Source organism: Vicugna pacos, chromosome 6, assembly GCF_048564905.1.
Source record: "Vicugna pacos chromosome 6, VicPac4, whole genome shotgun sequence".
Classification (NCBI taxonomy): domain Eukaryota; kingdom Metazoa; phylum Chordata; class Mammalia; order Artiodactyla; family Camelidae; genus Vicugna; species Vicugna pacos.
Window position 1 is genome coordinate 56,552,057 of NC_132992.1, and position 24,081 is coordinate 56,576,137.

The window sequence follows — 24,081 nt, forward strand, 5'->3', positions numbered from 1 at the left end:
CACTCTGAAACATTTTTACAGTTTGTTTCTACTATTGGCAGGATATTTTTCACCCAGGCCTTGCAGTTTTGGGCCTGGGAAGCAGCTTTTACACTTCTTATAAATGGAAATTTATTTGAGATTGGATGATTATTTTGAAATATTTTGTCATTTTATCCAGTTACAACATTTGAAGGGACTAAATCAACCAGTCATTAGTGATATAGCGTCTTTCCGAAAGATAAAAGCAGGTATGAACAATGGAAGTGCTGTATTTTAGAAATTCTTTAGGATGTTTATTGGATCAATTCTGTTAACATAACATGTAGAATTTGAATTCTTATACACATTTTCTACTTTATTTTCTAAGTTTAATTTGCACAGTTTTGATATTCTAGTAAACCCAATTTTGTTTTCATATTTGTTGGGGAGAGAGCATACTAATGGTTAGAGACATCATTCAGTGTTACCTTCCCAAATTTGCAGCTGTTTAGAACCAGATACTTGAGAGGAGCTACTATGGTATAATGAATGCCTTCCTTGTTAGGTCATGTGTGACAAAGGCAAAATTCAGCAAGTGCATAATCTGCAGTCCTTTGGAAGCAACAATAACAAAAGAGCAGATTAACTCCAAATGCATTTAGGTCATCTGGAAATTGAATTCCTGTCAATTCTTATCTTTGCATAATTTATCTTGTCCTCTTTAGTTCATATTTATGGTACTTTGAAGCTGAAGAACATACTGTATTATCTAGGAAAAGCATTAAAAATTAAAATGTGTTTTTTAATGTCTTTTGAAAGAATTTATCAGCCTTTCGTTTCCAACCCCATCTTCTAGTGAGTTCTTCACAGAAAGGATCCAGATCTTCCCTTTTTAAATGTTCAGCTTCAGAAACCTAGCACACACATTTTCAACCCTCAGCATAATGTAGGTATAAATGTGAAACTGAGTGCTTTTTTAATGTATTATGTTATTATCAGGCATGGATTTTATTTATCCAACAAACATTTTTTGATTACCTCTATGCTAGGTCCTCAGCCAGGAACTGACACAAATGAATTACCCTTGTTACAAGAATCCTTGACCTTTGTTTTGACATTCTCCATTCTCTTGCCTTGGAGGGCCATAGGTCTGAAGGGCAAGAATTGGATCAAAAGGTTGAATCATTTATGTTGTGCCAGATTGGCCAGAGGTTTCATCTAAAGGTCAGTCAAGGAGGTGTTAGAAACTCAGGCAAAAAAAATGAGGAACAGATTATCATAGCCCAAGACAGACAAAAGGTTAGGCTTCACATGTTTAGATTGTCTTGGAATGAAAGGAGTTTAGTGAGTAAGCATTTTCTTTCAGGCAAGAAGGAGCACTGAAGGCCAGAACTAGTCTGTGTAGGCAGTCTAGGATTAGAGGTAGAGGGAAGAGGGACAGTCCAGACATCTTGCTCTCAGAGGCATTTATATACCTTCCTTTTTGTCTGTAAGGTTAGTCCTTTTTGTTAATTGACAAACTTCTGAAATACTGTGAGCCTCTCACAACCTCATTCCCACTATGTTTTTTTTCCCTCTAACATTTTATTATGAAAAATTTCAGAGAAGTTGTAAGAATTGTTTGTACATTGAATACCTAAATATCCACAACCTAGCTTCTGTAATTCTTATTTGCTGTATTTACTTATCCTTTTAGTCCTCCATCCTACTGTCTCCCTTTATACATTCATCAGTCCTTCTTACATTTTGGTAGTATTTTGAAGTAACTATAGTTTACTGTACCACTTGAGCATGCCTATCATGAACTGTTTGTTAACTTGTTTGTTAGGTAACATTTATGTACAGCAAAATGTACAGATCTCATGTATACCATTCCTGTAGTTTGGACAAGTTCATAAATCCATGTAACCCATAACCCTGTCAAGATATAGGGTATTACCATCCCTACAGAAGGTTTCTTTGTGCACCTTCCAAGTCAATTTAATTAACTTTTTAATCTCCTGCAGTCTTACTTCCACCCTTTTGAAACTACTTATTTGAACGGCCTATTAGCAGCACATTTGAGTGGCATCACACTAGGTTTTAAGAATATAAAAAAATGAAGCCCCTGCTCTCTTTAAGCTTGTAATTTAGTTTTGGATTTTAGTTACTTTGGTTGTCTGATAAATAAATGTTAATGAATTCAGAAGAGGCAACTAGGACTGGCAGAGAAAGCTTCCTAGGTATGGGTTTTGGATTAGGCCTTTATTTTAGGATCCAGAGAAGAGGTTTTTTTCAAAAATAGACTGATTAAAAGTTATGTCCAAAGGAATAGTAGCAGACAAGGAGGGAGTTTGAGCATCATTTTTTATCCAATGACAATCTGAGAAAGGAAGTAATGTGAAAAACAGATCTTTTAGGTAGATTCTTGTCCCATTTGTCATCTTTGATATTTAGTTACGTAGAAGATGTCTTCATTTTTTGAATTCTCTCTTCTTTTGGTTCTTTACCTATCTCTGTTTTTTTCTGATTTGTCAGCTTTGCTGGGCATTCTGTCTCTTCCAGATCCATACTATCTAAAGCTCTGTTCTTTTCTTTCCTCAATTGAAATGTAGATGCTGTACAGTATAAGTTATAGGTGTACAGTATAGTGAGTCACAATTTTTAAAGGTTATACTCCATTTATAGTTATTATAAAATTTTGGCTATATGCTCTGTGTTGTACAGTATATCCTTGTAGCTTAGTTTGTACCTAATAGTTTGTATCTGTTACATCCCTGCTCCTATATGGCCCCTCCCCCCTTTCCTCTCCCCACTGGTAGTCACTAGTTTGTTCTCTATTATCTGTAAGTCTGTCTGAAGCTCTATTCTTGGCTCTTTATTGTACTCCTTATAATCTGGCTCTTAGCTCTTAGGGCTTCTCAATTAAAATGCTTTCCAAATCAAGCCTATATCTGTATCCATAAGCTGTTAACTATTCTTAGGTTTCTAATAGAATGCTGCTTTTTGTGTATCCCTGTTTACTTTGTACTTATTGTTCAAGCATTTATAGCAAGAACCTTTGCTCTGAGTAGTTGTAGCAATGGAAATTTACTAAGAAGAAGATAAGTAAATGTGGAGTGGGCTGACTAGTAAACAGATTAGACTGAGCTTCTAGGAACAAACCCCACACTGACACTGTAGAACTTGCCTGTGAAGGGAGCCACTGCCGTTACGGGCCATATTGTTGAATGAGAAAGCTAATAGAAGTGTTAACTTCCTTGGGCAGAATCATCATTACATGTTGCTTTCTGCCATCCATATTGAACGTGGTCTGCTTGGCCACACTTAGGTCTTTTGTGAAACCTTAGCTTCAAGGGCATCCGGAAAATACAGTTTTTAGTTGTCCAGCGTCTGTAAAACAAAAAGTCCATGTGATAATAGATTGGAGTGAGCATTGAGTGAGTCTTCAGCACACTCAGTTTGTGAAAAACTAAATTCACTTTCCCCAGGTATTTCCCTCATGGTAGCAGATTCCCTCGTGGTAGCAGAGTTAAGCCTTTTGTAATTTTGCTGTTATGCAAAAAGGTGGATATTGTTCTGGTTTCCTGAGATAGAAACTGTTGAAATTAACTATACCGTTTAATGTTGTGAGTATAACAGAAAACCCGCTTAAATTTATTGACTTGCAATATTGAAAAGACCAAAGGTGAAACTTGATCCACTTTTACTTCTGTCTTCAGAACCTCATCTTTCTCTTATTTCCTTTCTTTAATGAGCTCTGTTTCCATGGTGTTGGTCCCTTTGTGGTCACAGTGTGTTTGTCAGCAGCTCGAGCACTACATCCTCATGTTATCAAGTCCAGAGAAGGGGAAGGAGAGTGCTTCTGCAGAATCTGTAGGGCAGGGCTCTTGACCAGTTTTGCTCCATAGACCCCTTTGGCAGTCTGAAGCCTGTAGGATCCCTTTTCTGAGTAACATTTTTGAATTACATAAGACTACATAGAATACAAAGATGACTGCCAGTTATATTAAAATAGTTAATGAAATATTTTTAAAAAATTGTGAGATCACAGTATGTGCCTCATAGTTAAATAACAAGATTTAGTGTGGGTCTAAAAATTTCCAAGTAGTGATGAGCATTATCACCATTTGGGGGTGACACCTGTGATTGTGTGATAGGAAAATACTTACGATTTCTACTAGTGGCAGTGACAGATGTTGATAATATTGCGGTCTGTTGACTGAATTCACAGTAGAAGAAAATGCTAAATTTCAGTTGGAGATCAGTGAAAGTAAAGATAATTTTCCTCTCATATGAGTTTATAGAAACCCCAAATTCTGTTCTCAAACCCTTTGGTGGAGGGGAATTTGTGGGCCTCAGCTTAAGAACCACTGCTAGAAGAGTTTTCTTTCTCCAGAAGCCCCAGCAAATGGCTTCTTGTACTTCATTGAATTCGTGTTATATTGATGCTTCTGAACCAACCACTAAGGCCAGATAAGGATATGCAAATTTGTTTAGCCAGTCTAGACCTACCTCTGGCGATGGGGGTGGGGTCGTTGCTACCCAAACAGCATGATGGGAGAGGAGTGGATTCCCAAGTGAAATGCAGGGCTTGCTGGGTGCTGAGTAGCAAATAGTAGATGTTCAGTATGTTATCTTTAGTGTCTCCCTATATCTCCTCTCCTTTGCTCCCGTAGTCAGTCATCAAATTTTTGTGTGGCTCTTTCATTTGGATTTGTCTTTTCCTGATCAGTCTCTGTGCTAACATCCTAGGCTTCCAGTGCGGGGTGTTTGTGGGATAGTCCACTGTAGTACAAAAAGAAAAGTATTAAAACTTGTGTTTTTTTCTTATACTTTTAGTATTTATTTTGGTGTGTATGTAAAGTATATCAGTACAGTAGTACAGGTATATATGTAAAATTTATAAATATACACATTTATGGATACATGTTAAAAATGTTTTGTAATTTTCAACTATCCAGTAAAACTGGAGGAGGAAGGGGGAAAATATTTTAAATCATGGAAATGGAAAGGTCTGAAAAGTTGAAATAACCATGGAGAAGTGCTATCCAATAGAAATATAATGTGAGCCACACATAATTTAAAATTTTCTAGTTAGCCACATTTAAAAAGTAGAAACAGTTGAAAATAATTTTAATAATAATTTAACACAAATATCCCAATTTCAATATGTAATCAATGTGAAAAATGTTGAGATAGTTTACATTCTTTTTTCAAATAAAGTCTTTGAAATTTTATGTGCATTTTACACTTGAATTTCATCTCAGGCTAGTGATATTTCATGTGCTCATAAGTGACTTGTGGTTATAGTAGTTTCTGTGTTGGATAGCACAGATCTAGACCAGTGATCATTCTGAGTTTAGATTTCTATAATTGTCTCTGTGATAGGTTTCATAAACTTGTTATTTGCTCCCTTCAATCTTTTTATACAGTTGCCAGGTTAACTGGACAAAATTTCTACTGGGATATTACTCTCCTGCACTAGGTTTCTGTGACATCATGTTTAAAAGTAGCTTTGAAGACTTTCCATAAGATGGTCCCATCCTTCCTCACCTGTCTCTGGGACTGCCTGCAACAAACCTGGTGCTCTGTTAGTTTCCTCAGCCTTGCCTTCTCCTTTGCATTTTACCAAATATAACCATCTGTTATAAGAAATCTGTTCCCATAAAACTTCTTTGGACTCTCTAGTCCCTCTGCAATCTTCCCATTTCCCCAATTCCTAGTGTATATTGAGTACTTAGCCACTTAGCATGTCACTGAATACTGTTGTTTATTGCTCTTTGTTTCAGGTGTGTTAGTCTTATCTCCCCTACCAAATTCTAAGCTTCATATCTTATATCCCCAAATTGTAGACACATAGTTGAAGGCTTGGCTTTTTTCTCTTATCTTTAAGGACATACTTGGGCTGTTTAAATTTGTACCTTTAAATTTTTAAAAGATTCTGTTTTATTGTCTGCTCTTCTCATTAACTTAGGCACCTTCTAGCAGATTCAGCTGCAAGAGTTTGTATATTAAAATGTTCATTTGATTCTCGAAAATTAAAAAAATTAAAAAATTATATATTTTAAATAATAATATTAAAAAAGTCAATTTGAAGCTCTAAAACCACTCTTGGAACTACTGTAGGGAATTACTGATTAGCTGGAGTTTCAAGATGAAATTTGAGTTTGATAAGGAAGTCTCAAAGAACACATTTGCTCTATTGTCCAGGAACCAGGAGAGGCAAACTTGTTTCCAAAGTAGGGCGAGGGATTTTATTTCAAGTTTAGTCATCAGGATTATTCTCTGGAGGTTCTTGGTCCTTTCTATATTCCACTCCCACCCTTGGGGATGGGTTTCTAACTGGTTCAGGTAGTCTTCTAGTTGAGGAGCTCTACTATCATCACAGTATTTTAGCTTTATTTTGGGGTACTACAGAGAGGACTGTGAAAATGGATCCTGAAAATAAGTCCAGAGAAGGTCATGTAGTTTTATGCTGTAGGAATCCTGTCTTTTATTTGCCATTTTCTTTGCTTGTGTTTTAGTTGACATCTTATATGGTTAGCTTGATAAAATAGTTATATAACACCATTTTTAACTTGAGGAATTTCAAGGCCTGTGCATTTATTCATTTACTAAAAAAAAAAGTGTAGTATGTTAATGTATGCCAGGCAGTATGCTCAGTATTTCTTTTTCTCTTAGCATTATTTTATAGATCTATGTATTCTTTGGCAAGTAGCAGTCTTTAAGAATTTATCCTTTTTTTATTGTTTATCTTAATGCTTTGTGGGTTTCCCCCATTTGTGGCATGTATCATTAATAAAATTGACTATTAAAATTCAAGTAAATACTAGTTTTTCTGGAAAATTCATTTTTGTTTGTATGAGGTGGTTTTATATCAAAACATTTACATTCTAGTTACATAATTTTTTTTGCTGTATTTTGAGTGGGGGAGGTTATTAGGTTGGTTTACTTACTTATTCACTCATTCATTTATTTTACAGACTTAACAGGAATTCCACTGGATTATAAAACTGTGGTTTTATACGCTAGGCTATACCCTCCCTGCCTTTTAAAAATTAAAAAATTTTTTTACTTTGTCTTTTTTAATGGAGGTACTGGGGATTGAACCCAGGACCTCATGCATGCTAAGCACATAGCTTTGCCACTGAGCTGTTACCCTCCCTTAGTTGCATCTTTTTTTAAGTATAGAGAATAACATAGTTTTATACTTAAAAGTTACAGTGTAACATATCTTAGAACTACTGATTTTTAAAAACTTCATGGTCTTGAAATTTAAGTAAAAACTTTAGCCGTGATAGTTACTGTTTTATTTCTGAATTTAACACATTATTTTCTCCTTTCTTTATTTGATCTAGGAGCTTACCTCTGTATTACACATGTTCGCAGTTACCTAAAATATTTTTGTGTATATTACTAAAAAATTACTAGATTCTTACTGTGGTTGTTACCTTGTTTTATTTTGTGAATCTACCTTGTCTATCCTGCTTAAATTTTAATTACTCTATTTTGGTAGAGAATAAGGAGTTGTAAAGCTTCTTTTAAGAATTGTTCCTTTATGAATATGTCAGATTTTCTCTTTTTAAGGGACATGAAAAGAAGGGGAATCTGCCTCTTTAAAAATGTAATTAATTTTGTAGATTAAAATTTGCTTGCCGACTCATTTGTAAGACTACTTAAATATTTTGGTTTCATTTTATTAAAGGTCTTTTCTTGTATTCCCAGTGTTACCAAGCATTTCTTTTACCAAACACTTGTTGAATCTTCTCTTGTTTAATGGTTCTGATTTAAATACATGTTACCTCTTGACTGTAGTTTTATAATCCGGTGGAATTCCTGTTAATTCTTAAGATTTTGGCTTTTTGAGTAAGTCCCTTAAAACTGATCTGATAGTTACTAATCTTTGTTTCTTCTAGAATCAAGTAAAAATTTGTTAGAATTGGATTTGAGTAACCCCTGTTCTTGTGTTTATGTTGCTTATTTAGTGCTCTTTGAGAATACTCTATGAAATTAATTGATCCATTTCTCTCCCCTCCAAATTGATAATTTAGGAAAATTTAAGAGGAAATTAATGTTTACATTTTCCCTTTCCAATTTTTAAAAAACAAAGAGCATAACTTTCCACCTTTCTGCTTGCAAAGGATGTTAGTCTTGTTGGATTATTAAAGCAATAGTAATACCACTCTTGAAGATTCATTGTGATTTCACATTTAATGTTCTTGGCATATAGCAAATATAGCTTTTTTTTTTCCCTCCTTTTAAGAAAGAACCATGTCAAGACTTCATTAGTGAACCCTAGTGTAATTACTCAGTTTCTGAGGAATTTTCCTTTTGTATGTTTTTAGTAGATATCTTATTCAGAGAAGTAAAGCCTACTTTTGTTTCCCTCTGCATTGTATTTGTTTCTAAACTGTTAATGTTCAGTTCATTCACCAAATGTTAATTCTTTGCCTACTTTGAGCCTTCTACAGTTGAATGTTCATTTAGTCTCTTACCAACATCTTTATAGGATAACACGAAGTACTGTTTTGGAAATCATAGTCTTTGCCCTCAGAAGCATTTGCTTTGAAGGGCTTAATGGTGATTGTCTGTACTTACCTTTGTTCCTGAGGCCCCAAATGAAACTTCCACACTAGTTACTAGAAATTTCTGAAGGGTTAGTGATTTTGTTTATGACCTTCCAACCCTCTAACAATTTTTATATTTATAATGTTATCAGCAAGAGGATATAAATGATGTTTCTGGGTTTAAATGTTCATATTTGTCATTTAATAGGTTGTTGGTAATTGGAATCATCAGTAAATGGTTAGTGGCCTCTTCCCTAGGATCTTAATAGTCATCTTCTGGCACTGAGGCAAGAAATAGAGTTTTCTTACTGAGTGACCTTTTAAAAATAAAAATCCAAAACTTTATGGATTTTTATAAAGTGAACATTTTTTATTTTATGCAACTTAATATCATTGTGTAGAAGTAAGTATGTGAAATCTGCGTATAAAATATATACACTAATCATACACAAAAATACATGTATGTATAGGCCAAGACTCGGGCAACTGACATGAAATTAAATGATCTATTTAAGAGTAGTAGATTTTGATTAGTTCTTTTTTATATTGTATATACCATGAAAAGTTAACAGGGTTTATATATATATATACATTATAAAATAGAGTTGAAAAAAGAAAACTACCTAAGGTCAATTTAGTAAATTTCTGAGAAATCCTCATTTTATTTCAACTTAGGAACTGATCCATAAACTTTAACATTACTATTTGTAACTCTTCGGAATCTGCACTAACAGGAAAGAACCTTTTCCACAACATTGTAAACTGACTATACTTCAATTAAAAAATGTATATATATGAAAGAAAGAACCTTTTCTGTGATTCAGAAGCCTTGTTAGCCTTTTTGATTTAGCGAGCTGCTTTTGTTTATTTTTCACTAAAAGCAGATATTGAGAAATTAAAAGATATATAATATATATTTCCAGCAGTAGAATGATCCCAGTGCTTCTCTTTTTGGTTAAAATATTTTCTTGCTTTTTTCCTCAAAAGAGTTTTCAGCACTCTCCTTCCCTTTTTCCCACTTATAACAATTTTTATTCTTTTGTCATTTTTGTATCTAGTGGTCTTAGTAATTAAATTCATTGTAGGGTCATCTTGAAACTAAAGTCAGTATAAGTCTTCAAATCATTAAAATCTGCACATACTAAAATTTTAAAAAGTTAAGTGAAATATTTAATAGGACTAAAGAACATTTATTTTTTGAACGGGAATATGTTTGTATGGTTCAAAATGCAAAAGGTGCAAAAAGTGAGTAGTTTTCTTCTCCTGTGCCTTGGACATACTTTTCCCTTACTAGGGCAACCATTGGTACTTGTTTCTTATATATTCTTCTGGTATATATTCTGTCTTCCCTGTGTTTAAAAACATAAATGGTACTATATTCTATGTACTGTTATCTTGCTCTTTTTTCACTTTCAATTTTGTCATTTTTTTATGTATTGGTATATAAAAAGTGTATTAGTGATAGGAAAACTAAACTAGCAGTGGGTTAAACAATGAAATATTATTTCTTTCTCTTATAAAAGTTAACATAGGCGATCTAGGGCTGGTATAGCACTCATGACATTGCTCTTTTCTCTTTTTGAGGTATAATAAGTACAGTAAAATCCACAGGTAACACATGGGTAGTTCGCTAAGTTTTGACAATTAGAAGTACCTATATAACAGACACTGCAGTCAAGATAAAGAGCCCTTTAGCAGATCCTCATTCCCCTTGAGGGCCCTCGCTGTCTCCCTTATGATTGCCTGGGTTCTTTCTGTACTATTACGGCTTCACCTTGTGTTGCCCTTGTCCTCATTGACCTAGGTGGATCTCCAGCTATTGCAACCCATTCTAAGCAGCAGGATGCAAGAAGGGGCAGCAGTATACAGGCTAGCCTTCTTACAGCACTTCCGGTCATGCTTCTTTAGCCAGAATTTAGTTCATGGCCACATCTGAATGCAAGGGAGGTTGAGAAATAAGAGTCTTTACTCTTTTTTCCTATTAGAAACAATGTTGCAGCAAACAACTTTCTTTGAAGTTCTTCTTTTGGGATAAATTCCCAGAAGTGGAACTCTGCTGGGTCAAAGAGTATTTGCAGTTTAAAAAAAAAAAAAGAGTATTTGCAATTTGAGAGTACACCTATCTTTTCACATCCTTGCTGACACAGTTTTTTAATATTTGCTAATCTCCTTGGTAAATCATGATGGCAAAGGGTAGCTCTAATATGCCTGAAAGGACATTTAAGTAGAGAGAGACAAAGTACTTCTACCCTAGCCTTTGATGCCTCAAAAGCATGTACTGCACAGCCAGCTAATATAATGCTAAGTTGGGTGAAGCGTATTAAAGCATGTTACCATTTTATTTAGGCCAGTCATAAGAGGAGACTGATGGTTGTGGTTAGAAGAAAAACCCTTCCACCCGTAAATTTACTCAAGAGTATTTTTTCAGGAATTGCGCTCTTAAAAACTAGATGAGGGCATAAGGTTAAAGTGTTAATTTTTTTGTCTTCTTTTTATTTTCACTGATGTGCATTCCCTAATACATAGAAATGTGTTTTCAACTAATCTTAGAGTACTCTTTAACATAACTGGAGACCAAGTAATAAATATATTCCATTTGTTTCTTTTTATATACTTCTTGTTGTAGTTCTCTTAACTTTTCTAGCCTTAATCTCCAGTTGCTCAGATGAATGATATAAAATATATTCTGCTAAAATTGTAATTTTTAATAGGATAAGTGTTTGTAAAAATGTTTTCAACTCTGTAAATTCTAGCTTTTGGTTTGGGCTTGAGGGAAAAATTCATAGTATTTTTCTTGGCAGCCAAGTGCTATTATGAGCTATACTTATGTTTGAAGTAGGAAATAGCATAAGAAGGGTTTATAATGCATATGTTTTCCCATACCACAGGATGAGGTCTTGGAGAGACCTTTCACTTAGCTACCTTAGTGCATGGCATAGCACCTTGTACTTAGTAGATGGCATTTTTTTCTCTAATTGAAATGGGTCTTGAGAAAGTGTTAGAAAAATTATTAGACTCCCAGTAGCAATATTTTGGGGGCAGGGGAAGAAAATATTAATATAATGTCACTGTTAGTACTTTTGAAATGATCAACTCTTCAGGTGAAGACACTTAAGGGACCAATATCTATTCTCTATAGAGTGGAGAGTTTTGAGGTACTTTCGGTATAGTATCATCCCACTTTATCTGAAGGACAAATTTCTGTAAATCTCTTCTGTATTTTTTTAATAAGCCTATTAAGCCAAATAACTACAAAATACACTTACTAAATGAACTTTGTAGTCAATCTCAGGCCTCTCCCTGAGGTCTTCATAAATTTAGAATAGAAAGTGTTGCCCATCATACTCTTTTCTCTGTCCTTAGCATGTTTTTTAGTACATGGTTGGTATTCAGTAAATATTTGTTGAATGAATGAGTTGATATTTATAAATTTTTTTGTGGTTTTGCTGGCACAGCTTTTTTGGTGGGGGGAGAAGATGACATTGTTGAGAGAACAGCATTTTTGCTTATTTGTTAGCTGGTGGTGGTGGTGTGAATCAGGTAGGCAAGTGCTTGCCTTGGGCTGTTTCCTGTGCCTAGATAAATCTTCATGTATAACTTGCTTGCCTCTTCCATATCTCTTCTTAAATACCATCTTCTCAAGGAAGCCTACGCTGACCACCCTGTTCAAAATAGCTAAACCAACACTCTTCCCCTACACTTCCAAGTCCCCTTGTTCTAGTCTATTTTGCCCTTATATTAGTTACTTCCTTGAAACATACACCTTATAGCTTACTTACCATGATTATTTATCATCTTTCTCTCCACCAGAATGTTAGTTCCTTGAGGACTTCGACCGTTTGTTCACTGTATTCCAAGAGCCTCATAGATGTGCAACAAACATTTGTTGAAGGTAGGAAAGAATGTAATATGAGAAAGTTGGCTATAAAATAATTTACATTAAAAATTTATATTAAAAGTATTTTCATTATTTAAAAAGGTTTGCTTTTGTCCGCTACTGTTTTCCATAGGGATACCAAGGCAAGTAACCTGTGCAAAGTTTAAGGACTCTGTCTTTTGGTGGAAGAGGGACTGAGTTTGGCTTGCTGAAATGTGTTACCTGCTTCAAGGTTCTAGCATCTTTTTGGTGAATTTGCGTTTCATAGCCTTCGATGATGATTGAGCTAATAAGAAAGAGTCTCTGGGATTGAGTGTGCTCCATTGTGTGCAGATGGAACATCTTTTTCCTGCTGGAGGTGGCTTTCCATGAAGTGAGGCATGACAATATTAATAACTGTCTTCCTTCCTTCCTTTCTTTTGACTAGGTCTCATGGTAAACATTTTATGTGTATTTGTAAAATAATCTTTATAACACTCTATAAGGGAAGTATTCTTGTCCCTTTTCTCTTGGAGAAAACTGAGTCTTAGAAGTTATTAAGCAGTTTACCTAGGCAGGGTGTTGGAACTGGATTTCAAACCCAAGCAGTCTGCCCTATAGAAGAACGTCATTACACAAAAAGCCTTCCTAGTGAAGAGCACCCAGAAGTGAAAAAGAAATTAGCAACAACTTAGTGAGACTCTAATGTCACAAAGAGACCTTTATCTTTCATTTGCTCCAGCTTCCCATGACTTAAGTAGATTGAATGAGACCACTGTGATTGAAGCAGTAATGTTATGTTAAAGTTAACCAATACTAATTTAAATAAAGTATAATTTAGGTAAAACCAGAGCTGGCTCCTAATCAGATCCTTTATTACTTAGACTTGTAGTTTAGCTCAAGAACAGTTTCGCTTATCTCTGGGGCAGAATTTGTATGCTCTTCCTTCATCTTCCCTAAAAAGCAGATTCAGCAGGAAGGCAAAATTTACCGTGTGGCTGTATAGGAAGTATAATTTAGTGGAGAAGTAGAAGAGTAGACAGTAGGTAGGTTTTGCTGTTCTTCTGGATTTTTAAGGAAAAAAACTTTCCTATAATTTGTATAAAATTATACTAAATGGAAATAACCATCCACCTGCCTACTGTACAAAATAATTTGTAATTTCAAATTTTGATTAGAAAATTCTGATTCTTTAATGTGAATTACTTTTTGAACCTTAATTAGCTGTTTGTCTTTTTTTCCTAGTAGGATCACATATTTCATTCCCTGCCAAAAAAATATTTCTTCTCTGCCCTAGGAAGCCTCAGACTATACCTGGTTATCTCTAGTATCATAAATTAATTTTAACTTCAGTTTTAAAACAATGGTGATTTAGTGAGTAACCTAGAATCTATAATTGCAGGAAATTATGCTTAAGGATACATATTTATATGCTAAAGCCAGTGATAACGCTTTCCATAGAAGGTGCAGGGACACTATTGTGTACATAGCTAGTAGAATCATTTTATTTAAAAATAAATTCTCCAAAGAAGACATGAGGTACTTTTTTTTGGAGATGCGTTGAGATTGTTTTGTAGCTTAAGATGATTATTGGTGAAAGAGTCTTTCCCTTCTAGATTTCTAGAACTGTGATGAGAATATCATACTTAATTAGGTACTTTTCTCAGTGCTCTCATCCAATTTTAGTGGGATGAAAGTACTGACAAGTTTTTTCTTGCACTTTTTTTCCCCTTTGAAGGAACCAGCAAAGGCTTCTTTCTCAAATACATGTTCGTGGAGGGGGGAAGCATAATGATTCAGAAGAGTTTATGATGACAGTGGTAATCCCGTTGTCCTATGTGTCCCCACCCACATCCCTCCCCAAAGGAACCACTTCAGTTTCTCTGTTTGATTTTTCTAGTGATGATCCCCAATTATTAACATGCTTATACTTCTCTTTCTTGATTTGTCAATTTTATGCATTATCTATTGACTTTCTGGAGTGATAGTCAAGATTTAGATCCCATTTACCATCTGTCAAGAATTATAAAGGATCTGAGAGTTTACTTGAAGCTAGCAAATTAGCCTGCCACAATTTCATGGATGCTGGTAGAAGATACAGACTCCTATTCTGGTAGAAGGCAGAGTCAGAGATGAAGTGCAGTTTATTACTCACAGCAATAACAGTAGCCAGAGTATCAGCATTCATTTGTGCCGGTGTCACAAGCCTCAGTTGCCACAGGGCACTGCAGAGAGACAGCCTGTTCACATAGTGGGTTCTGATACTGGAGGAAAGTCTGAGTTTAGGGATTCCAAATATTTTGTAATGGGCCTTAAGCATGCCTGCCCTTTATTCCAAAGGGAGACAATATGCCTTCTCTTTGCTCTGAAAGAAGACACCTTCTGTGTTCTAAGGTTGTTCACTATATGAATATCCTTGAAAATATAGTCCAGAGCAAAAAGCAGACAATGCCTTGCTTGCAAGAAAAGAAAGAGACCCCTGAATTATTTCCCAGCACCACTACCCTATTCCCTACCTTCTTTCTGATACAATTATATATCATTATTTTTAGCTCTCTGGTCACCTTAGTAAATACTATGTATCTATCTTATTTTACTAGCAATAGATAGTTTCTTTTGGCTTCCTGCTGTGAAAGAGGAGTATTTTGTTAGGGATGCTTATAAATGTTAGAAAACCAGTTCAATCAGAAAGGAAATTGGTTTTCAGAACTGAGAGTCCAGAAGGATAGAGTAGAATTGGAGCCAGGTGCTCAAATGTTGCTTTGAAGATTTGGTCTCTCCCTATCTCCAGCTTCTTTCTTCCTTCGGTTTTGTTTTCAGTACCCTCCTCTTTCACCCTTCTCCCCTATCCGTACTAATTCTAGGCTGTGTGTTTATTTCTGAACAGCTGCTATGACAAGGTGGAGAGAACAGATTAGGAGTAGTTAGAGCCTGGTCACATGCCCAGATGGAGATGGGGATGGACTCAGCCCCATTTGAATCACATGTTTTGGGGTGGGGAGAAGGTAGTTCTGCAAAGATAAAACAGGATGCTATAACCTCTCAATATCAGAGTTCCCAGTTGTATTGGGGGGGGGGGTTAGCTTTTATAACTTTCTTAGTTTTTTCATTTTCTTAAAGATAATATGAAATTTCTAGTATCTCCCTTTTCCATAGCTACCCCTCTCCTGATGCACTGTATCCTTCTGCTCCAATCTGCTTGATTTATAACTACTGCTCAGGTGACATGGTGTGAGTGGCCTTTGTTATATTCCTATTTCCCATATATTCCTCTTTATTGCTTTATTGCCTTGTTTTGCTGGGGTACATACTACTCTAAGATGTGTAGGAGGTAAATTTTTAGTAATTCCATGTCTGAAATGTTTTTTAATTTTATTCTTTAAAATTTTTTTAATTTTTTAATTTAATTTAAAAATTTTTATTCTTAAAATGAAATGTTAGTGTGGCTGGGGATAGAATTCTGGGTTGAACATAATTTTCTGTCAGAATTTGTTGCTTCATTGTTTGCTAATGTTCTTCAATATTGATGAGAGAAGTCTTAGGCCAGTTTGATTCTTTTTTCTTTGCAGATGAGCTGCCTTTTCTCTGAAAGCTTTTACCATCTTTTTTGTCTTTGTTGTCTGAAATTTCCCAATGATGTGTCTTGGTGTAGTTATTCATTTGAGCACTGAGTGGACCCTGTTAATTGGAAAACTCTGTCTTTTAACTTATTAAATCTTTTAATTGTGGAAAGTTCATATTTCTCTGGAAACTTCCTCTCTTCAATCTTCTTTCCTTTTTATTCTGTATTTTTTGTTAGTTAAATGCTGACCTCCTGGACTGATGTTTGTGTGTCCTTTGGTAATTTCTTGTCTCTGTTTCCTGTTTTTGTCTACTTTCTAGATATTGTGTCCACAATATGAAACCTTATATACTGCCTTTTTTTTTAACTTTAGAAAATTTTTTCTCATACTTTTTTTGCCTTTTCACAGCCTCCTGTCTTACTTTATAGATGCAACATCTTGACTTTCTAAGGTCTCAATTAGAGAGCTTTTAACAGGTTCTGTTTTGTTTATGAATTGTTTTTTCCTTTGTCATATTTCTTTCAGTTTTTGTTTCCTTGTCTCTTTCATGTAACAGATGTTTGATTCTGATTTAACCAGTCAAATGAAAAAAATGAAGCAATATAATATAAAACTGATTGGGATCTCTGTACCTAGACAGGGTCTATCAATTGGTGAACTTTGCATTAGGATGAGCAGTTAGGGGGGTCTTATTATCCTTGGTCAGTGGTGTTAATGCCTATAATAGCTGCCACTAATTCTTTCTAGACTATTTAATTTCATTAAAAAAGAACCTTCTGGGTTTTTTTGGTTTTATTGTTTTCATTTGTTTATTTGTTTATTTTTTAAATAATGTAAAGCCTGAAAGGTAACTAGGAATGTGAGGAGAGTCAATGATCTGGGGTCTAGAAATGTTCAAGTAGTCATCTTTCCTGTGTTTCAGAGTGAAGTTTTATGGTACAGGGTAGTATAGCAGAGAGTAGCCCAGATGTTGGAACCAGACTGCTTGGGTTCAAGTCTGATTCTGTCACTCAAGTATATGTAAGTGACTTAACAAGTTACTTAACCTCTTAGTGCCCCACTTTTTTTCATCTGTAATTTTTGGACAATAATAGTACCTACCTACCTATTAGAGTTGTTATGAGGATTTAATTTAAAAAATGCTTATTAAATACCTGGCATTTAGTAAAATCTCAGAAAGTGTTAATTTTCCTGTTCTCCTTACCAATAATAACAATTATGTGATTTAGGTATGGTGGTGGTTGCCCACAGCAGGAATTTTGGTAGGATTAGGTAATTTTAGATTATGTTTTTCTCTTTAAAACCTTAAAGAATACTTGGTATCGTTACTTGAAGTGCTGAAATGTATATGTGCAAATGTTTTCATAAGGGTCCTTCAAAGGTCCTCCTCTTCCCCGCCACAAAAGGATCTCACTAAAGATAACTTGATAAAGGTAGTCTTGGAGCACAACCAGAGAACTCAGAATGAAGAAATACTATTTTCATGCCCAGAAACTTTATGTACAATCAGAGTCATATGTTGCTCAGGATGTTAGGGAAGCTTTGTTCCCATACAAAACACACACTGACATTCCTACTTCTTGAACTTGAGAAATGTTGAAAGTTTCTTTATAAATGGATATCTAGAACAGGACTGGCAGGAGGAAAATATTTCTTGAAAAAAATTTTTTTTTTTTGCCTCGAGTGGAACACCATGTGACTTTCCCTACTGTACTCTCTGTTGACTGTTTGTAAAAATCAAGTGAGTTAAATGAGTAAAACTCTTGTGTAGTGGTTCTTGCCCTCCTCCCCCCAAACTTGACCCTTTAGTTTGGATTATTTATATTGGTATTTGTTCCTTCTCACGCATAGTGGAAGTCGTCCTTGGAATCTATAATTGTTACTTTGTTATTATAATTATTGTTATTTATTTTTAAAAATGGAAACACATTTTTAGTCACTGAGCTGCCATGTATTTACCAGTTTGTTTCAACATTTTGCCATACTTGTTTATTTTTGTTCCAATTTTAAAAGTTTTTTAAAATAAATTCTGTACATCAATTTATTTTAACCCTAAATATATCAATATGTGTCTTTAAAAAAAGGCATTTTCTCTCATAACCACAATGCCATTATCCTACCTAACAAAGTTAACAGATTGACCTAGCTTCTGAATTTTAATCTCCATCTTAGTATCATCAAATTCCTGTATGTCATCTAAAACCCAGATATATTCAATTTAGTGGTATCTGATCTGGTTTCATTTACATAAAATATATTTTGCAAATGCTTGACTTTCTAACTTGTTACGGAAATTTTTAATCACATAAAAGTAGGTGATATTCATTAGTAAACTCCCATGTACCTGTCACCCAGCTTTGGCAGTAATTAACTCTTGCCCAATTTTATTTCATTTATTCCCTTCCCACTTCTTCAAGCTGAATTATTTTCAAGTGAATCACAGATATCATTTCATTTGTAGTCTAGTGTATCTATAAAAGATAAGGACTCTTTAAAAAATAATATATATGTATATCATCCCCCTTTAATTCCATAATATCACCAAATATCCAGTGTTCAAACTTCCAGTTGTCTCAAGTGTTTGGATCAGTATCCATGTAAATTTCCTAATTTGCAATTGGTTGGTAATGACGTTTAAGTCCCATTTAATCTAGTGGCTTCCCTCACTGCCACTCTTTTTCTCTTTCTCTTGCAGTCTATTTATTAAAGAAATCAGGTTTTATGTCCTTCAGAGTTTTTCAGAATCTGGAGTTTGATGATTACAGTGGCTTAGCTTAACACGTTCCTTTGTCTTCTTTATCTCCTGTAAATTGGTGATTGAATGTGGAAGCATACTTACTTTTAGAATATATTACACACACACATGTTATAGACTTAAAATGATACAAGAGGGTATATATTGAACAGTCATTTTCCAACGCAGTACCTTAGGTATCTTACCAGAGGAAAGTATTCTGTCTAGAGTGAATGACCTGTTTTTATTAAGCTGTCACATCATTAAGCATACTGAATATTCTAGTAATTCTGAAGATACAAAGGTTATTATTTTGTACATTTTAGAATTTGATTATAAGTATATGATGGCATTTAAGATGCGGCATTTTCGTTCTGGCAAAACAGAATTTGTAAGTGAGATGATAGCTAATTGGAAATTGTAAGTCAGATTCCTTGGCACTGCAATGGACTACTTTTCACACAATGAACAACATGAACAGTAGCTCTGTTAAGGGAAACATTAAAAAGAGCCTTTATTAGCATTACTCAATATCTGGTACAGTTAGCTTTATTTTCTTAAATATGGAGTTCTATGGTTTTTTCATCCGTAAAAGAAGGGCAGTATTTATATGAATGGCCTTTGGTTGGTCTTGAGTGAGAAAGTACCTAGCACGGTTCCAAGTGTGGTAGAGACACTTGAATGTTAATTTCCTTTTCTATAAGCATGGCCAGAATTAACTATGAGACTCCTTTAAAGTCTTCAGTAGAAAGTTTTAGGTACAAGTTGGGTGGCCAAGGGAAACCATACACAGTTTAAAGGGTTAAGTTGGATCAAGAACCTGTCTGTCAAAAGGGAGCCAGGATATACAATCTGAGCCACTTCAAGGCAGGTTGTGAGACAGCTGGTTAGAATAGGTGAGTTATGCCACATGTATCCATGTGGTTCACTGCTATTTCTTGTGTCAGCACTCCTCTCCGGGTTTGCTCTCTGGCAGATAACTACAGTTCAGAAGATAGGTATTAGATCAATTCTAGGAACATAGGAAGAATGATTATTGGATCACTAGGAAGACAGACCAGTAGAGGGGGCCATGGGGAGTCAGGGACCAAGCAGGCTGACTGGCCAAAAGATGCAGTTGTAGCTCTAGCATTTTTAGACCTCCCGCCTTCTCTTATAAAGCATAGGCTATTAATTCTTTTGATAAAATTTATGAGTTATCACCATTACAGGAGTTGCCCCAGCTGTTGAAAAATGATTATACTAGAGTGAGTACTAATTTGATTTGCTTTGAACAAAGAGACATGACCTATCTGCATAATTATAGTATAAACTGGGTATTGCGCTAAGTGATCTAATCCTCTTCGCAACTCTGAAATATCAGACTCAGAAGTAGTGACTTGCCAAGGCCATAGAAGTAAGAAATGGTTACTCCTAGAGTGGAATCCAGGCTTTACATAGAAGTGAGGTGATATTTTGCTTAAAAATGGGGGGAGGTATCCTTGAAGTAAATTACTATATCTAAACTAAGGCCATGATATCATAATTTACTACTTTTTACCAAATTTCACAAATTAAAATTTGATAGCTGGTACATCCCCCAACCCCCAACATGTAAGTAAACTAGAATTGGAGTCTGTAGTTTCGTAGGTGTTAGCCTGTGGGGAGCTGTTGGGAAGGGAAGAATTTGGATCCTCTATAGTTGTAAAGTTTCTAGGACTTTTGAAACCATGGGAACATTTTTTCCCCTTTATTCCCTTAATTTTCTTCTCCCTCATTTTGCTTCCCACCCCTATTCCCCAAGAAAAGTAATCATATTTGTGAAAGAGGGCTGAGGGTGTTGTGAACCCAGCAGATTCAGACAAGTGTTAAGTGTGAAGGACAGGGAGCCATGCTTGCTAGGAGCAAGTTACTGCCCTAGAAGAAGTGTGTCCTTAGTGGAGAGAGCCTGGGTACAAGGGTAGTAAAGAGAGAGATGATTTCAGTTCGTCTTGAAAACTGTCATTCATGTGGATCCTGTGGGTCTAATGTAAAGAGCAGTTGTCTCACTAGACTGCTGGAAGGCCTTCCTTGTTCTGTGTCCAAGTGCGTGAGAGGTGTTTTTTTTTTTTGAACTATAGTGAGGGGTCTGTTGAGCACATAGGAGCAGAGTTTAGAGTCTAAGAAATAGTCAAGGACATTGTACATTCATTGTCTGGAGAAGAAGTTACCCACAGTGGCCTGGGTTGTTCTCATACAGTAAAATAGAAAAGAACAACAAAAACAAAATGATTCTCAGTTCCCTAAATTTCAGCAGTTTGTTTGGAGATTAATTAATTCATAGATTTAGTGGGAGGTAATTAGGTTTGTTAATTTACTTTTAGGGGAGGTACTGGGGATTGAACCCAGGACCTCTGCATGCTAAGCATGCACTCTGCCACTTGAGCTATACCCTCCTACCTTGGAGATCCATTAATAGTAAATTTGTAAGTAAATTGAATTAGTAACTTTTTGCTTGGTCGGTGTTGCAACTCTCATGGTTCCTTTCCCTACTGGGAATCCAGGTGCACTCTTGAGAAAGGTACTTCGTTATGTCACCTGACGTGTGTTCACCTGGCATTGGTGATCGGCTGAAAAACACTTGAGATGTATCTCATAATTCCATGAACTTGGGACCCTGAATATACCAGGGTCTAATACTGTGATGGTATTAAATAAATAAATTTCATCCTTTTGTGTTTAGGTTTTAAATTTTGAAAAACATGCAATTAGTTCTTTGGCAGTTTTTTTTTAAGAATTTTTTAATGTGTTTAATACTCTGGTGGTATTTGCATACACATTTTAAAAATTAATAGCTAATTTCTAATTCATTTATAACATAAATGTACTACTCATTTGTTCAGCTAAAGCAAACAACCATCAGATCAAATAAAAACAACCCTTACCCTTTATTCCAGTCAGAATTTTTGTTAGCTTTTGTTCTTTGGCTTTCTATCATAGTTCAGGCTATTTGCAGGGTATCCTTTTATGCTAAAGTTATAGTTATAAGAAACTGGCCGTCTTGGGTGAAAGTGGCAGAATTCTACAGCCTTAAATGAACTTACTGACTCACCATCTGCCCTTACTGCTCATCATTTTCTTTTCAAAAAAAAGTAGACAGATTTGCTAACATCATTGGGCAAGGGGCACAAACATAGCATTATACTTTGGAAGATAGCGGCTGTGTTAAATCGTCACTCTCTTTTGAAAATACTCAAAATACAAAATAGCCCTAAAGAGGAGAGGTACAAAGGTGCTTTGATATCACTACAGAGTTGAATGTCTCATTTGCAAACACTTCTAAGTAACATTGTATTGTATAATCGGCTTCTCCTATTAGCTTGTTTGGATATATTGGTGTCCCGTTTCTTCCGTTTATGGCTCACCAGTGTCTGTGTGAATGGCTCTGTGAACAACAGACTTTACTCACTGTTTTGTGTTATCTGTTATCCATGGGCCAAATCCATAGTTCAAGTGATATATCTATTTAACAACTTTTACTCTTCCCTTTATAAATCAACTATAATAATCTATATACCAAAGGATATTTGGAAAAAGTGGGAATATGAGTTTGAACCTGTTTTTAAAGTTTACTTTAGGGGGACTCATAAACAGTTTTTCTTTTGTTTTTCTATTTTTGTTTTGATTAATAAAATAACTTAAATGTTGATTCTGATCAGAAACTTGAGAAAAGATCTCAAAAGAGCTGAAATTTGAAGTTTTTACAAAGATAGCTCCCTTCTCTTAAATACTCACGAGCGTATTTGCTAAGCATTTTACATGCATGTGTGTTAAGGACATAGAACAGGATTATTGTTGTTGTATTACTAGACCCATGAATGAGATACTATTTTTAGGCTCCCTGAGAGGTTCCAATATGCAGCTAAGGTTGTGAACAGTTGCTCTAGGAAGACTCACAGATTTCTGGCTTGTTCCTCTGGGTGGATGGTTGTGCATTTTGAAGAGAAAATGTGGAAAGAGGCTTTGTGTGTAAGTACATGGTGGGGTTGGTGGTTGGAAATAGGATCTGAGGCCCAGAGACAAAGTCAGTTCTAGAGATGTGGTGTGGGAGAATTATTGGCAGCTAGATGGTACTCATATTTAGGGGATTGAGTGAAAATACCCTGGGAAAGCTTGCATGATGAAGGCAAGACCCAGAATCCTGGGGAACCTTGAAATGTTTTGAGTGGGTGGAAGGAGAGAAACAGAGTAAGTGTTCAAAAAAAAAAAAAAGGCAGCCTTAACAAGGTAATGTGTGGTATTTCAGAAGCCAAGGGACAAGATAGGGTCAGGGTACAGGTTGCCTGGCATATGGTAGGTGCTCCATAAATTCTTGTTGCAAGTAGAATTTTGTGAATTTTAAGGAATCGTAAATTTCCACTGGATTATCAGTTAGGACGTTGCTGGTGACCTTGGTTAAAACTAATTTAATTGGAGTGGTATTTCTCCTTCCTTACTCTGAGCTCCTCTTGGTCTCCTTTGTAAGTTCCTTATCCTCTATCATTGTTCTGTAGAGCTTTGCTCTAGGCTATTGGTTCTCCAAGTGTGGTTCCCCAGACTACATCAATATCAGTATCACCTGGGAACTTGTTAGAAATGAAAATTCTCAGGCCCCACTCAGAGCTACTGAGTCAGAAGCTCTGGGGATGGGATCCAGCCATCAACCCTCCAGGTGATTGCAGTGCTTACTGAAATTTGAAAACAATGTTTTAAGACCTTTTCACTGTCCATGCTTTCTCCTTAGGTATTTAGTCTGAAATCATGGCTTGAGTTACCATGCTGTATGCCCAGACTTTCAAATTTGCTTCCTTGGTCCAGTTCTTCTGAGGACGAGGTCCACAGATCCAGCTGCCTGTTACTTGTTTTGACCTTGGAGTCTCACAGTCATAGGCACTATCATCCCTGCAGATGTTCACACTAGAAACCTGAGCTTGATCACTTTCCTGCACAAATACTAACAAGTTTTAAGCACATTTCACTTTACTGGCTTACACACACAAATGAAATAGTGATAATTTAAAAATGAGTAAATGGCTTCTAAGTTGTATGAAACAAGACATGTTTTTCAGGAAGTCTCAGTTCTCAGACCTGCCAGTGATTGATCAGCCTGTCTTGTTCAGTGTGATTCCAGAGTTTAATGGTTAAGTATAGATATTATAAAACATGGTCTCTAAACCCAAGTTAAGTACTTCATCTGGTGCTCAACTGAAGAAACGTGTGTAAATGTATAACGTATCTGGTTACTGTACAGGATTGAATATACCAAACTATGTCATAATTTATTGATAGGCAATTTCCAAGAAAGGGTAGGTGGTGAAGAGTGTGGAGGACTCTGGGGCCAGAATGCTTTGGTTCAAGTCATAGTAGCACCACTTGCTGTGACCTTGGGCAAGTTACTTTTCTCCACTATGCCTCACTTTT

The 24,081-nt window shown here is 35.5% G+C and overlaps 1 protein-coding gene across 4 annotated transcripts in view; it reads left to right on the top strand.

Moving 5' to 3' along the window:
• Nucleotides 1-24,081, top strand: part of FBXO34 (F-box protein 34) — a 71,092-nt gene that overhangs the window by 2,588 nt on the left and 44,423 nt on the right. For 2 of the 4 annotated variants that reach the window (XM_072963091.1, XM_015235552.3), the window contains exon 2: nt 12,321-12,402. The exons of the other annotated variants lie outside the window; for them this stretch is intronic. The gene's annotated coding sequence lies outside the window, so the exon portion shown is untranslated. The remainder of the gene's footprint in view (nt 1-12,320; nt 12,403-24,081) is intronic. 4 annotated transcript variants of the gene reach the window in all.